At 36.8% G+C, this 13,314-nt stretch overlaps 1 long non-coding RNA gene across 1 annotated transcript in view; it reads left to right on the forward strand.

Annotated features, from left to right (window-relative positions):
* Positions 1-248: 248 nt before the first annotated feature.
* LOC133091904 (uncharacterized) overlaps positions 249-13,314 on the forward strand; it is a 112,807-nt gene continuing 99,741 nt past the window's right edge. Inside the window, exon 1 of the long non-coding RNA XR_009701000.1 lies at positions 249-364. This is a non-coding gene — a long non-coding RNA (uncharacterized LOC133091904). The remainder of the gene's footprint in view (positions 365-13,314) is intronic.

The raw sequence follows: 13,314 nt of genomic DNA on the forward strand, positions 1-13,314 counted from the left end.
TAAAATAAGAAAAAGAAGCAGCTCAAGTGTGGGAAAGGAAGTTGGCCCCAGGCTGCTGCCAGGTGCTCTGCGTTTCCACAGGCTGTGCCAGCAGGTGGCATCAGCTGAGAGGCGGGAAAGCGTGGGCAGGCCTGGGGGGCCCGGGGAGGTGGGGCATAGCCCATCGGGCTTCATCTGCGGCTGCGCCTACGCCCTCCCCTCCCCCTCAGCGCTGGGGCCTCTGAAGTGCCCGCCCGAGGCTGCAGCAGATCTGGGCCGTCGCTGGGGCTTCGTGATCCGCTTCCTGGGTGCCAAGGGGCTGCTGGGCTGGGGCCAAGGCGGGCAGCAGCCCTCGGAGACCGTGGCGCGGAGGTGTTTCTGCCAGGTAAGTGGTTACTTGGATGATTATACCTGTGATGTTGAAACCGTTGATAGATTTAAGAGCTACAGGCTTTTCCTAAGACTTTTGAAACTTCTGGAAAGTCACTACTTTAGCTATTACAAGGTAAACCTGAAAAAGCCATGTCCTTTCTGGAATGATAAGGGACTGTGCTGTCGGGCTTTGTCAATTGGATGAAATTCCTGTTGGGGTTAAATCTGTGAGCTACGGGTATTCTGAGGAAGCCAGTAACCTCATTGCAGAATGTGAGCAGGCCTAGCGCCTTGCAGCTGAGGGTGAATCTCGGCGTGAGGAAATGCAGAAGGCTGCCCTTCAGTGGACCAAGCGTGATGACCCCTCAGACAGCTTCTGTGAAACTGGTGGTATAACATTTTTTATGCTGTGCATATGGTTTACAAGTGTGCCTAAGGAACAAAAATTCTTTTAAAATAATTTTTTTAAAGCCCCTCAGTTTCTAACAGTTTGGCAGTTCCTCAAAAAGCTAAACACAGAAATACCATATGACTTAACAGGTCAACTCCTAAGCATATACCCAAAAAGACCGAAGACAGGGAAATGGATACTTGTACACCCATGTTCACGGCAATAGCCAAAAGGTGGAAACAACCCAAGTATCCATCAACAGATGAGTGTAAAAACAAAGTGTGGTATATACATGCAATGAATGGAATACTATTCAGCCATAAAAAGTGAAGTTCTGATACATGCTGCAACATGGATGAACCTTGAAAACGTATCATAATGGTTTTGTGTCTGTTCAAGCCAGACACAAAAGGACAAATATTGCATGATTCCACTTATGTGAAATATCTTGAATAGGCAAATTGATAGAGACAGGAAGTAGATTTGACATTACGGGAGTTACGGGGAGGGGAGAATGGGAAGTTATTGCTTAATGGTTAGAGAGTTTCTGTTTGAGGTCATAGAAGAGTTTGGAAACAGTGATGATGGTTGCACAACACTGTGAATGTAATTAATGCCACTGAATTGTGCTCTTAAACATGGTTAAAATGGCAAATTTCATGTTATATATATTTTACCACAATAAAACAATTTAAAAAACCCTTCAGTTTCTGGAAAAAATTTACCTCCTCACTTTCGCAGTTCTGTGTATCTAGTTATATATATATAAGTTTTGTACTATATAGAAGTGTTTTGTACTATATAGAGGTATTTTGCATAAATAGCTAAAAGGTAGAGATTGCAAAAACCTGCTTTTGTTATATTGGCCTTGGATTGTTAAATATTTTCCTAATGTGTTATTTTTGAAAAAGAAAACGAACATCTAAAATTAAGCCAGAGCACTGGTACTATTAAAATTTAGGAGCCCTAGAACCCATTAGAACCATTTGATTTATGGATTTATTAATTTACATTTACGGATTCTCCTATTCTTCCTTTTTTTAGTATCTCCTTTTTTGTAAGTTTAATTGTTAGCCTTTTAATTGGCTAAACAAAATCAAACCAAATTGAGTTTTTGTATCCTTTGATTCTTTTGGAACAGATTAATGATCTTTTAAAATATCAGTGGAAAGAATGATACAGATCATTTTAATTACAAGCAAAATATGAATTCTGCAAACCTACCACCCCCCCAAAAAAAGAGGAAGAAAAAGGGAAAGTACTTATTGTTAGCTTGTGGCTTCATTTTGGAAAAAAAGAAAAAAGATACATATGCTTTCCTTAATAAAAGCCATGACTATATTTTGGCAGATACATATCTATAATCCTTTATTCTTAATTCCCAAATTTGAAACTGAACATTTTTCTCTTTAAGTTTAGTACAGATTCATTCATTGTGAATATTTATGTGTTTTACTGAAGAAATATTTATGTGTTTCATTAAGGGTTGCTACCCCAGTCCCTGATGGGATAATGTTCAACATATGTTGCGTGTACTGTTATTACCTTTCTAAAGTCTGAAAAGTTCTGGATTCCAAAACACATTTGGCCCTTGGGGTGTTGATTAAGGAGCTGTGGACTTATATCTAGCTTTAGGCCAGTAAAGAAAGGGGGATAAAATGCTCTCCCAACCATCCTAACTTTGCCATCTTTTCTGCAAGGATTCTTTGGCCTAAACATTGCTGTGTGAGATAGAATTAAGAATGAAAAATGAGAAGCAACACCTTGTTTGTAAAGGGATAGATAGATAGATAGATACATTTAAATAATTTTTTCTAGAGTTGATGGGAGGCACCACAGTTCCATAAGCAAGTATGTGTCATTTTTATATTTGTGTTTTGGAGGGAAAATGTCAAATATATCATGGTACCTCATGCTTTCCCTCTGGAAAGATGTGAATCCCAGAATTAAGGCATACAAAAGTCTCCCTAATTATATCAGTTTAGTAGCTCTGAATAGAGTTTAATGATGAAAAAGATATTTCTCCAACTGATAAAAAGACTTATATGCTGCAAAGACTGGAATATTCTGTGTCTATATCACTAAGAGGAATAAAGGCTTTCCATGTAGAGGTAAAGCATAACCATTGCTGTGGCTGGAGCTGAATGAATTCCTGGGGTGACATCTGGTCTGGAGTGTGTAGTCTTAGATGACCTCTGCTGTCGGGATTTCTTGGGCACTCTTTTTTTTTTTAAGATTTTTTTTTTTTTTTTTTTGATGTGGACCATTTTTAAAGTCTTTATTGAATTTGTTACAATATTGTTTCTGTTTTCTGTTTTGGTTTTTTGGCTGCGAGGCATGTGGGATCTTAGCTCCCTGACCAGGGATCAAACCCGCACCCCCCGCATTGGAAGACGAAGTCTTAACCACTGGACTGCCAGGGAAGTCCCTCTTGGGCACTCTTTTTTTTTTTTCTGGCTGCGTTGGGTCTTCGTTGCTGCGTGCGGGTTTTTCTCTAGTTGCGGCGTGCGGGTTTTTCTCTAGTTGCGGCGACCGGGGGCTTCTCTTCAGTGCGGTGAGCGGGCTTCTCATTGTGGTGGCTTCTCTTGTTGCGGAGCACGGGCTCTAGGTGCGCGGGCTTCAGTAGTTGTGGCGCATGGGCTTAGTTGCTCCGCGGCATGTGGGATCTTCCCTGACCAGGGCTCGACCCGTGTCCCCTGCATTGGCAGGTGGATTCTTAACCCCTGCGCCACCAGGGAAGCCCCCTGCCTTGGGCACTCTTAAACCTGGACATTGATTTGTTGGTGGGGGTTATAAGGTAGGGATGAAAAATCATCACCTTAAGTAAATGTGAAAAATTCTGTTGTTTTGAATAGTCAGTTGCTTGGATTCAGTCAAAGAAGTGGAATAAATAAGATTCTTACCTCCTATACACATTTTATGAAAACTATACACATTTTATGCAAACTTTAAAGGACCAATGAAAAAATGTGTGTTCATTTAGCTAGTACTGTTACATAGAGTAAGTAATGAATTAATAAGTAGATTAGATAAATCTTCCTTAAATATATTTTAATAAAAATTTATTAGTTTTAAAATACAATAACAGTCTTTGGGTTGAGAATGTAGTATTAAAGACATTTCTTGAGCACTCCATTCTCTGAAACCAATTGAAGACAAGAATATCATGGAAAAGTAAAGGATAAAGTTAGCTTCAGTGAAACTAGAAAGCATCTCAGATTCCAAATTTCAAACTAAGAAGAATACTTTAAATACAGTACTTTGTATCTATAATGTATCAATACTTTGATTCAGATACTTTTCTAGCATTTGGGATATATTAGTGGGGGAAAAAGAAAAGCAGGTAAAAATTCCTATACTTGCAAAACTTGCATTTTAGCAGAAGCTAGATAAACAATGAACAATAAACATTATAAATAAGTAAATTATATAAAATATAAAAAGATGATTAATGATGTGAAACAGAGAGAAAATATAGCAGGGTAAAATTGGATGGGGAATTTCTAATGGTGTCAAAGAGAAATTGCACCTGACAGAGTTAAATGGTCAAGGAAAACTTTATTCAAAACTGTTGCTGTGCATTACATTCCCAGTAGTGAAGGGAGATTGAACTGAACTGTGCTGAAACAAAAAGTGGGAGAGGTTTTTTTTTTTTAATTGAAACATATGCGATTTACAATGTTGTGTTAATTTCTGCTGTACAGCAAAGTGATTCAGTTGTATTGTACATATATATACGTTCTTTTTCATATTCTTTTCCATTATGGTTTATCACAGGATATTAAATATAGTTCCCTGTGCTACACAGTAGGACCTTATTGTTTATCCATTCTGCATATAAGAGATTGCATCAAAAAGTGCGAGCATTTTTAAGAGCTGGGCTGAGATAGTGGAAAATTGCTGGAGGATATTAGGGGGTATGTAGGTCAAAGTGATTAAGCCATCTGTGTTTGCTAATTGGCACTGATTGAAGTTAGGCTTCTACTCTCCCTCAGAGACTTGGAAGATAGAGGCACTATTTTCTTGATCATCACATTTCAAAGAGATGGCTCCCAGGTCCTTGAGAAAGATATTCCTGGGTTGTAAAACTAGCAAGAGGCCGGGTGAAAATTTACATCTCAAAGGAGCAGAGAAAGAATATACAAATGCAAGTTATCTAAAGTAAATGCTCAAAGAAAAGGGAGGTCAGGGCCTCTGGTCAGCAAGAAACTTGTCTAAAGTTTAGTCAAGCTGAGGAGAACTTTAAGGCCCTCTTGGTCCATGGTGGGGAGGTGGGATGCAGGTTGTAATCATTATTAACAGGAAAAACACTGAGAAGAGCACAGATACATGCCCTTGGAAGAGAGGTCTCAGCAGCTGTGGTAGGGAAATTTAAAAATTATCTGTATTAAAGATGCCTGTGGAGCGTGCATGTTCTCCCTGTCCTGCCCTTAATGAGCAAACCAGAGGCCCAGGGAGACTAGGCCTCAGACTACGTGAGGGATAGAGAAGAAACAGCAAGAGCCACATGCATAGAGACACAAAAAGAAAATTAAAGTTATAAAAGGATATAGCAAACCATGTTGATTAAAGCATACACAGACAAAAGGAGGTCTTAAAAATGCAGAAAATTTTTCTGACAAAAATTCTTGGTATTCTCAAAGAAATATTGTGGTTTGTTAGCTCATAGACAAGGTGCAGTCAAAAAAGAAATGAAAGAAAAACCAATTGTTAATCTCATTCCATAAGTAAGGAAACTGAGAGTTTAGGTTAGGTAACCAATATCACACAAAAAGTATGGATTTTTATCTTATAAACTTGGAACTCCAGGACCAGTGCTCTAAACCACTGTTCTGTATAGGCTCATCTATTCTTTCTGATGAAATATCTTGATAAAATTCATGCAATAAAAAATTGAATTAAAACAGAGAGCTCAAGATTGGAGAAACTGGTATTTGAAATGACCAATAGTATTAAATTTGTTTACATCTAGAGAACTAAGGTTAACAACTGAGAACTGTGTAGAAAAAAGTTACCGTAGCAGGCTTAAGACTACTAATTTTAGAAAAGCCTGCTTGTCAGTTTGGCCCTTGGCTGGCATATGGAAACTTGGATTTCAGGAGTATTCCAACTATTCCCCAAACAGAGAGGAATATACTTGAACTATGCCTAACCTGTTTGTAAGCAATATGGTTTTATAGTGAACACCTGCTTTCCTTCTGGGAGTCTTGATTTTTGGTTCTTCCTAGGCAGAGAGTGCCTATGTGATCAGACCCCAAGAAAAACCCTGGACCTTTCACACATGTGCTGTGTTGTCACTACTTCTTGCTGGCAGAATTAAGCACTTCCTTTGTAACTCAACTGGGAGAAGCTGGCACTAATTTCCTCTGCGCTTTGTCCCATCTGCCTTTGCTGATTTGGCTTTGTATCGTTTCACTGTAATGAATCTTAGCTGTGAGTGTGACTTATGCTGTGTCCTCTGAATCCTTCTAGTGAATCATCAAACCTATGGCTGATTTTCAGGACCTCAGGCACACTGTAGTTTACCTAGTAAATTACTAATGCTATAAATCTTGAAAATGTAAAAGTACAATATTAAAAATAGTGAACACATATAATATTTGTGAGACTACACCACATTCTTTTTGGGAATCAAGGTGACCCCCTCTCCCTGTCATATTGATACATACGAATTTATCAGTCACAACATCCTCTAACATTATTCTTGCCAAATAAATGGGAAAGTAACCTAGGTCAGGCCAGTTATAAAACTGTATGAATGACTATAAAACTGTATGAATGACAAGTATAAGAATTCAGCAGTTTTCCAAAATTTCTTATTTTAATCATTTGGAGGTATGAGACCGTCTTGCATGTATCACAGTGAAAAACTGTCTAAAGAAGCAGACAAATAATCCACAGTTTTAAAAAAACAGATAATTATCAGCCGATGTAGAAAGAGCAAGAGGAGTAAAGAGAAAGATTGAGTTTGAACTTTTAGTTAAAAGAATAAAATTGACAAAATGCAAGTTCAGGAAAAGAGAGGTGAAAGGAATGTAGACAAGATGATTGCCTCATTTTTTTTGTTTTACTATAGGGCATCAATAGATACTTTCTGAAACTTATAAATAAAACATGAGATTTAAGATATAAATTTAAAGGCAAAAAATTAAGCACTAGATTATTTGAAAACCAAACTTGTAGGTTTCCAAAGAGAAACACACAGGCACACATAGTGCACAAATGTACAAATGCATAAGGTAAAAGGGAAGATCAAATTGCAAAAAAGAATCCAAAGAAATATTTTAGAAAGTTATGTGGTATGTGGAACACATTTGCTTATCTCTACTTCCTCTATACAATTCAGTGAAATATGAAAAAGACATTTAGCATGTAGAATAGAATTGGTTATCCCCACTTGCCTGATTAATCAACTAATAATATGGCAAGAATAAAAATACGTAAAACCCACAAGTATGAAGAAAATGGAAGAGAAAATGATAGGAGATGACCAACATCAACAATCGTTGGAAATGGAAGAACAAATGGTAATTTTGCAGAATGAAGAAAGTGACTTCATCTACTACAGAAAGACAAGCCAACAAGTCTTAAATTGGGCTCAAAAAATGCCGAGAAGCCTCAGAAATTGAAGGTACAAGGTAGCTTTAAAAGTGAAAGATTTATGGATTTAAAAGCAGAGTTGAACTATTATACAAGGAACACTTACACCCTTAGATGCTCTCCTTTATTGTTTTGTGTCAAGACTAAAACCCCTTTGCAATTGTGGTTTAAGGTAAGGGATTTCTTTTCTGGAGATACTAATCCATAAAAAGTAAAACAAAACAATATTTTAGATGTAAGAATACCAAGAAAATGGGGAAACTAGATCTAAGTAACATTTTAATCACCTGTAGGATGTATTCCTATATTCTTTAGTAAGTGAAAATCTACATACTCTTTATTCCCTTTCTTTCCACTGGGGCCCCAGAAATGAGCAGCCAGTTCAAACTGGCCAATTAGGAGGACACACTGCCATAGTGAACTCCAGTGAAACAGTCACTACTTTATTTGAAAAACTAGATTGCAACCCTCCAGCCATTTCATCTTTCTCATGCTTCAAAACAGTTTTTAAGGCCCTCAACTGAAAATATAAAAAAGAAAAGAATGAAAAATAGGAGGAGTTTACCATGAATTTATAGAGATCAAAACATAAACAAAAGCTCCTAAAGCAGAGTTAAACTTCAAAAAAAACTATAATTCATATCACAGTTATGGGAAGATACTGTAACCATGAATAAAAACAGTGCTATATAAAAAAGGAAAGGGAAGTGTTTCATGAAATAAATACGTCTTGAAAACTAATTGTGGTGTTAATACTTTGGAAAAAATCACAATAATAATTGAAAGCTACTTGCAAATAGGAGGGTAAGATGAAGATATTTTCAGCCATAGAAAATGCTTCATACTTCTGTTCATTGAAAACTGCTGAAGGATGTGTTTTATTGAAAGAAATAAGAAAAAAGAACTTACATGATTCAGAGAAAAAAGAATTTAGAGTAGAATAGGGTCAAGAGTATTTCTTAGGGGAAAACGTGTGTGTGTGTGTGTACAAATCTGAACATCTGCAGAATTGTGGCTACATAAACACTAAAGAATAATTTAACCAAACATTATGAGTAAAGTCTTTTGAGAGGTTTAGAGGAGTACAAGTGTTTTCTTCAAGTGAGGATGAGAGTTTAAAAAACTAACATCTTGGGGGCTTCCCTGGTGGCGCAGTGGGTGAAAATCTGCCTGCCAATGCAGGGGACACGGGTTCGAGCCCTGGTCTGGGAAGATCCCACATGCCGCGGAGCAACCAGGCCCGTGAGCCACAACCACTGAGCCTGCGCGTCTGGAGCCTGTGCCCCGCAACAAGAGAGGCCGCGATAGTGAGAGGCCCGCGCACCGAGATGAAGAGTGGCCCCCGCTTGCCGCAACTAGAGAAAGCCCTCGCACAGAAATGAAGACCCAACACAGCCAAAAATAAATAAATTAATTAATTAGGAAAAAAAAAAAAAAACAAAAAACAGGTCCGGGATTCCAACCCTGGTTTGTCTGAACTCCGGTCTATGGGATCTGTACTGTTGCAAAAAAAAAATTAAAAAAAAAAAACAAAAGAAACTAATATCCTCATTTAACATACTAGAAAAATTTGTATCTAAAACAGAAAAAAATGTGTATTACTCTACAAATGTATTTTTAAAAACACATTTAAAAGGTAAAAGATACATTGTTCAAAATAAATTTTTATTCTTCTAATTTTTAAGTACATTGCAGCAAATGCTGTCTAAAATTCCTGACTATTCAATCCAAAGCTCTAATTTTATTTAATGACCCCCCCTTATTCCCAAACACTTCCTATACTTTTAACATCTCTTCAAAATTAAAAAAATATTATATGGGATAATCATCCCTAACATTTTGATCAGCTACATTAAACTATAATAAAATAAGTTTCCAAAGACAACCCTCAATTTACCTAGGACAAAAAAAAAAAAAAAAGTGGGGGGTATATTCTTATTTTCAAAATAAACATCACTGCCGTCGTTTTATTCAGAACTATTTAAATTGTTAAAAATCATTGGTTCCAGTACCATGCCATACAAGCTTATAAATTTATAAACAGTTTACACTCATACATAGAGTTTCACTGTCGGTATTTGTAAACTGTAAGACAGAATAAGTAAGTCACAGAGCATGTTCATTCACTGAAGATGGCTTGCAAAGTACTAAATGCATAAAGTGTTTACAAATAACTTTTAACTGTAATGAAGCCAGCCGACTGATGTCTCACAATGCAAAATCTATGAAGAAATTATGTGCCCTCAGTGACTTCATATGTGCTCCCTGAAGAGAGTGCATGCAATGAACCAACAGATATATGTCCACATTTCCTTGGATTAGCATAAATTTTAATTCCCTCCTAAACTATACTATTGCTATTTTACTTAGCTAAAGGGCTCATTGAGCAGAACAGTTGAATCTGAGGAAGAAGATATACTCTCCAGAATGGCAGGATTTTACTATTTTATATTCAACAAAATCTTGAGCATTCTTGAAAAAGGAGGATATAATATCATTTAAGGTAAAGTTTGATTTTTCAAAATGAATTTACCCATGAAAAATATGTATTCATTAGGCAATCATATGGCTCTAATCTCTTACTGTACTCTATTTACAACTCACCTTACATTATTTTCATTATGTTTTTGTTTTCGAAGGATATTTAAAAGTTTAGCCTGCTGTGTCCCACTTTAATATAATTCAGGGAAGTATCAAACAGGTAGCTGAGTTAACCTTTTAGGCAATGGTCTTCCCAGAACTCATAAAAATACATCCCATAGGCTGGCTACACCTATTTACTAAGCCAGTTCCTTATGAAGCTTTAGGGAAATCATCACTGGACAATAAAAAGTAGCATTTTTGACTGACGCATAGAGAAATTCCATAAATCTTAAACAGATTTCCCCTGTTTTCAGGAAGCAGAGCTTTCCTATGAAACCTTTTGTAAACTGAAATGGCATAAAGCAAAGAAGCAACTACCTTAGGCCACATGTTCGTAATAGATGCACAAAATAAACGGACATAAAGCACAGATGCCCACAGATACACGTCTAGGCTATGGTGGCTTGATGCTGAGATGCTGAGTGTAGTTCCCGGGGAAGGAGCTTGGTGGCGCCACTCTCACTGCTCAGGGTGCACGTTGCCTCTATAATGGCTCCTGCAAAACAAATGCTGAACGCTATTTTCCCTTTTCACCAAAGCAAAAATCCTCTTCAGATTTCTCTCAGTTAGCAAAATCAGGTACTAATGTAGGTCTTTCGTAAAAGTGTTGTAAAGCAAACTTTTGAAAAGGGAGGGATACCTGTATTAAAATTAACTTAGACTGTGGTCATATATTTAGTCTTTGAGTCTAGATACAAAGTAATCCAGTTCTCATATATAGGCCTGTGATTTTTTTTTTCCTTCAGATTGCTTTAGTAAATGGTACTACAGTGATCTAAAAGTTGCCTAATTATGTGTTCTTTTAATATTTGGCTTAATACTTAGTATACAGTAGGCATTCCATAATTTCTTGCTTAATCAAATAAAATTAAATTACTAGCAGGAAATTAAGTTGCTGGGGAAGTTTTTAAAAAATTATTAAGTGTCCTTCTACCATTCCCAAGTTAATTATTAGTACAAAAGTGTGTTCAGTATCAAGACGGGGCTCAACTACACTCAAACTCTTATTAATCCTCCATGGCTTGTATAAATGTTTAACTTTAAAATGGAAAAAGGTAGAAAGATATTACTTTAACGTATGATTGAATAGTGGAAACCCAAAATTACAACATGGCTCTTTAAGATTTAGACAAAGCAATTTCTTGTACAGTGACTGCAATATCTTCAACTTAAAAAAAATATCCTGCAAATTCCTAACAAAATGTTATTTTTATTTACCATTTACACTGAAGGATATAATCACAGGGAAGGATTAACTCACAACTGAGTCAGACATTTCTATTTAATATGTGCAAAAAAATAATTGTACTTCTCACTCTAGAAATTTTTTCCAAATAAATTCTACATTTTCAGTCTTACAAGTAATTTGCTGCATTCTAATCTAATAAGGTTTTGCCTTCTACATTGCCACTTCATTTCTAATGGGCACTTAGGTTGCTTCCATATCCTGGCTATTGTAAATAATGCTGTAATTAACATAGGGGTGCCTCTATCTTTTCAAATTAGTGTTTCTGTTTTCTTCAGATAAATACCCAGGAGTAGAATTGTTGGACTGTATGGTAGTTCTATTTTTAATTTTTTGTGGAATCTCCATACTGCTTTCCATAGTGGCTGCAACAATATACATTCCCACCAATAGTGCACAAGGGGTCTCTTTTTTTCCACATACTCATTAACGTATGATATTTCTTGTCTTTTTGATAATAGCCATTCTGACAGGTGTGAAGTGATATCTCATTGTAGTTTTGATTTGCATTTCCCTGAGGATTAGTGGTGTTGAGAATCTTTTCACGTGCCTGTTGGTCATCTGCATGTTTTCTTTCACAAGTGTCTACACAGGTTCCTCTGCACATGTTTTAATCAGGTTCTTTGCTTTTTGACCTTAGGTTGTATGAGTTCTTCATATATATTGGATATTAACCCCTTATCGGATGTATCATTTGCAATTATCTTCTCCCATTCAGTAGGCATATTTTACTTTTGTTGATAGTTTCCTTCAATGTGCAAAAGCTTTTTAGTTTGATGTAATCCATGTTTGTTTTTGCTTTTGTTTCCCTTGCCTGAGAAGACATATCCAGAAAATAAAAAATATACTACTAAAACTGATGTCAAAGATCATACCGCCTATGTTTTCTTTTAGGATTTTTAGGGTTTCAGGTCTTACACTTAAGTCTTTATCCGTTGTGAGTTTGTTTTTGTATATGGTGTAAGAAAGTAGTCCACTTTAATTCTTGAGCATGCAGATGCCCAGTTTTCCCAGCACCATTTATTGAAAAATGGTGCTGTATATTGTATACAATTGTATATTCTTGCATCTGTTGTCTTAGATGAATTGCCCATATAAATGTGCATTCATTTCTGGGCTCTCTATTTCCATTTATCTATGTGTCTATTTTCATGTCAGTACCATACTGTTTTGATTACTGTAGCTTTGTAGTATACTTTGAAATCAAGGAGCTTAGTATCTTCTGTTTTGTTCTTTTTTCTTAAAATTGTTTTGAAAATTTGGGGTCTTTTGTGTTCCCCTACAAATTTTAGAATTATTTGTTCTAGTTATGTAAAAAATGCCATTGGTATTTTGATAGGGATTGCATTAAATCTCTAGATGGCCCTGGGTAGTATGGTCTTTAACAATGTTAATTCTTCCAATCCATGAACCAGTGTATCTTTCCATCTTCAGCTTGTGGCATCTTCAATTTCTTTCATCAGTGTCTTAAAGTTTTCCAAATACAGAAATTTTACTTCCTCAGTTAGATGTATTCCTAGGTATTTTACTCTTTTTGATGTGATGGTAAATGAATTTGTTTTCTTAATTTCTCTTTCTGATAGTTAATTGTTAGTGTATAGAAACACAGCAGATTACTGTATAGTAATTCTGTATCCTGCAACTTTACCAAATTCATTGGTGAGTTCTAGTAGTTTTTTGGTGGTATCATTAGGATTTTCGATGTATAGCGTCATGTTATCTGCAAACAGTGACAATTTTCCTTCTTCCTTTCTTTCTTTTTTAATTAATTAATTAATTAATTATGTTTGGCTGTGTTGGGTCTTCGTTTCTGTGCAAGGGCTTTCTCTAGTTGCGGCGAGCGGGGGCCACTCTTCATTGCAGTGCGCGGGCCTCTCACTGTCACGGCCTCTCTTGTTGTGGAGCACGGGCTCCAGATGCGCAGGCTCAGTAGGTGTGGCTCACGGGCCCAGTCACTCCGCGGCATGTGGGATCTTCCCAGACCAGGGCTCGAACCGGTGTCCCCTGCATTGGCAGGCAGATTCTCAACCACTGCACCACCAGGGAAGCCCCCTCCTTCTTCCTTTCTAATTTAGATTCCCGT

This window comes from Eubalaena glacialis, chromosome 5 (assembly GCF_028564815.1).
Source record: "Eubalaena glacialis isolate mEubGla1 chromosome 5, mEubGla1.1.hap2.+ XY, whole genome shotgun sequence".
NCBI lineage: Eukaryota > Metazoa > Chordata > Mammalia > Artiodactyla > Balaenidae > Eubalaena > Eubalaena glacialis.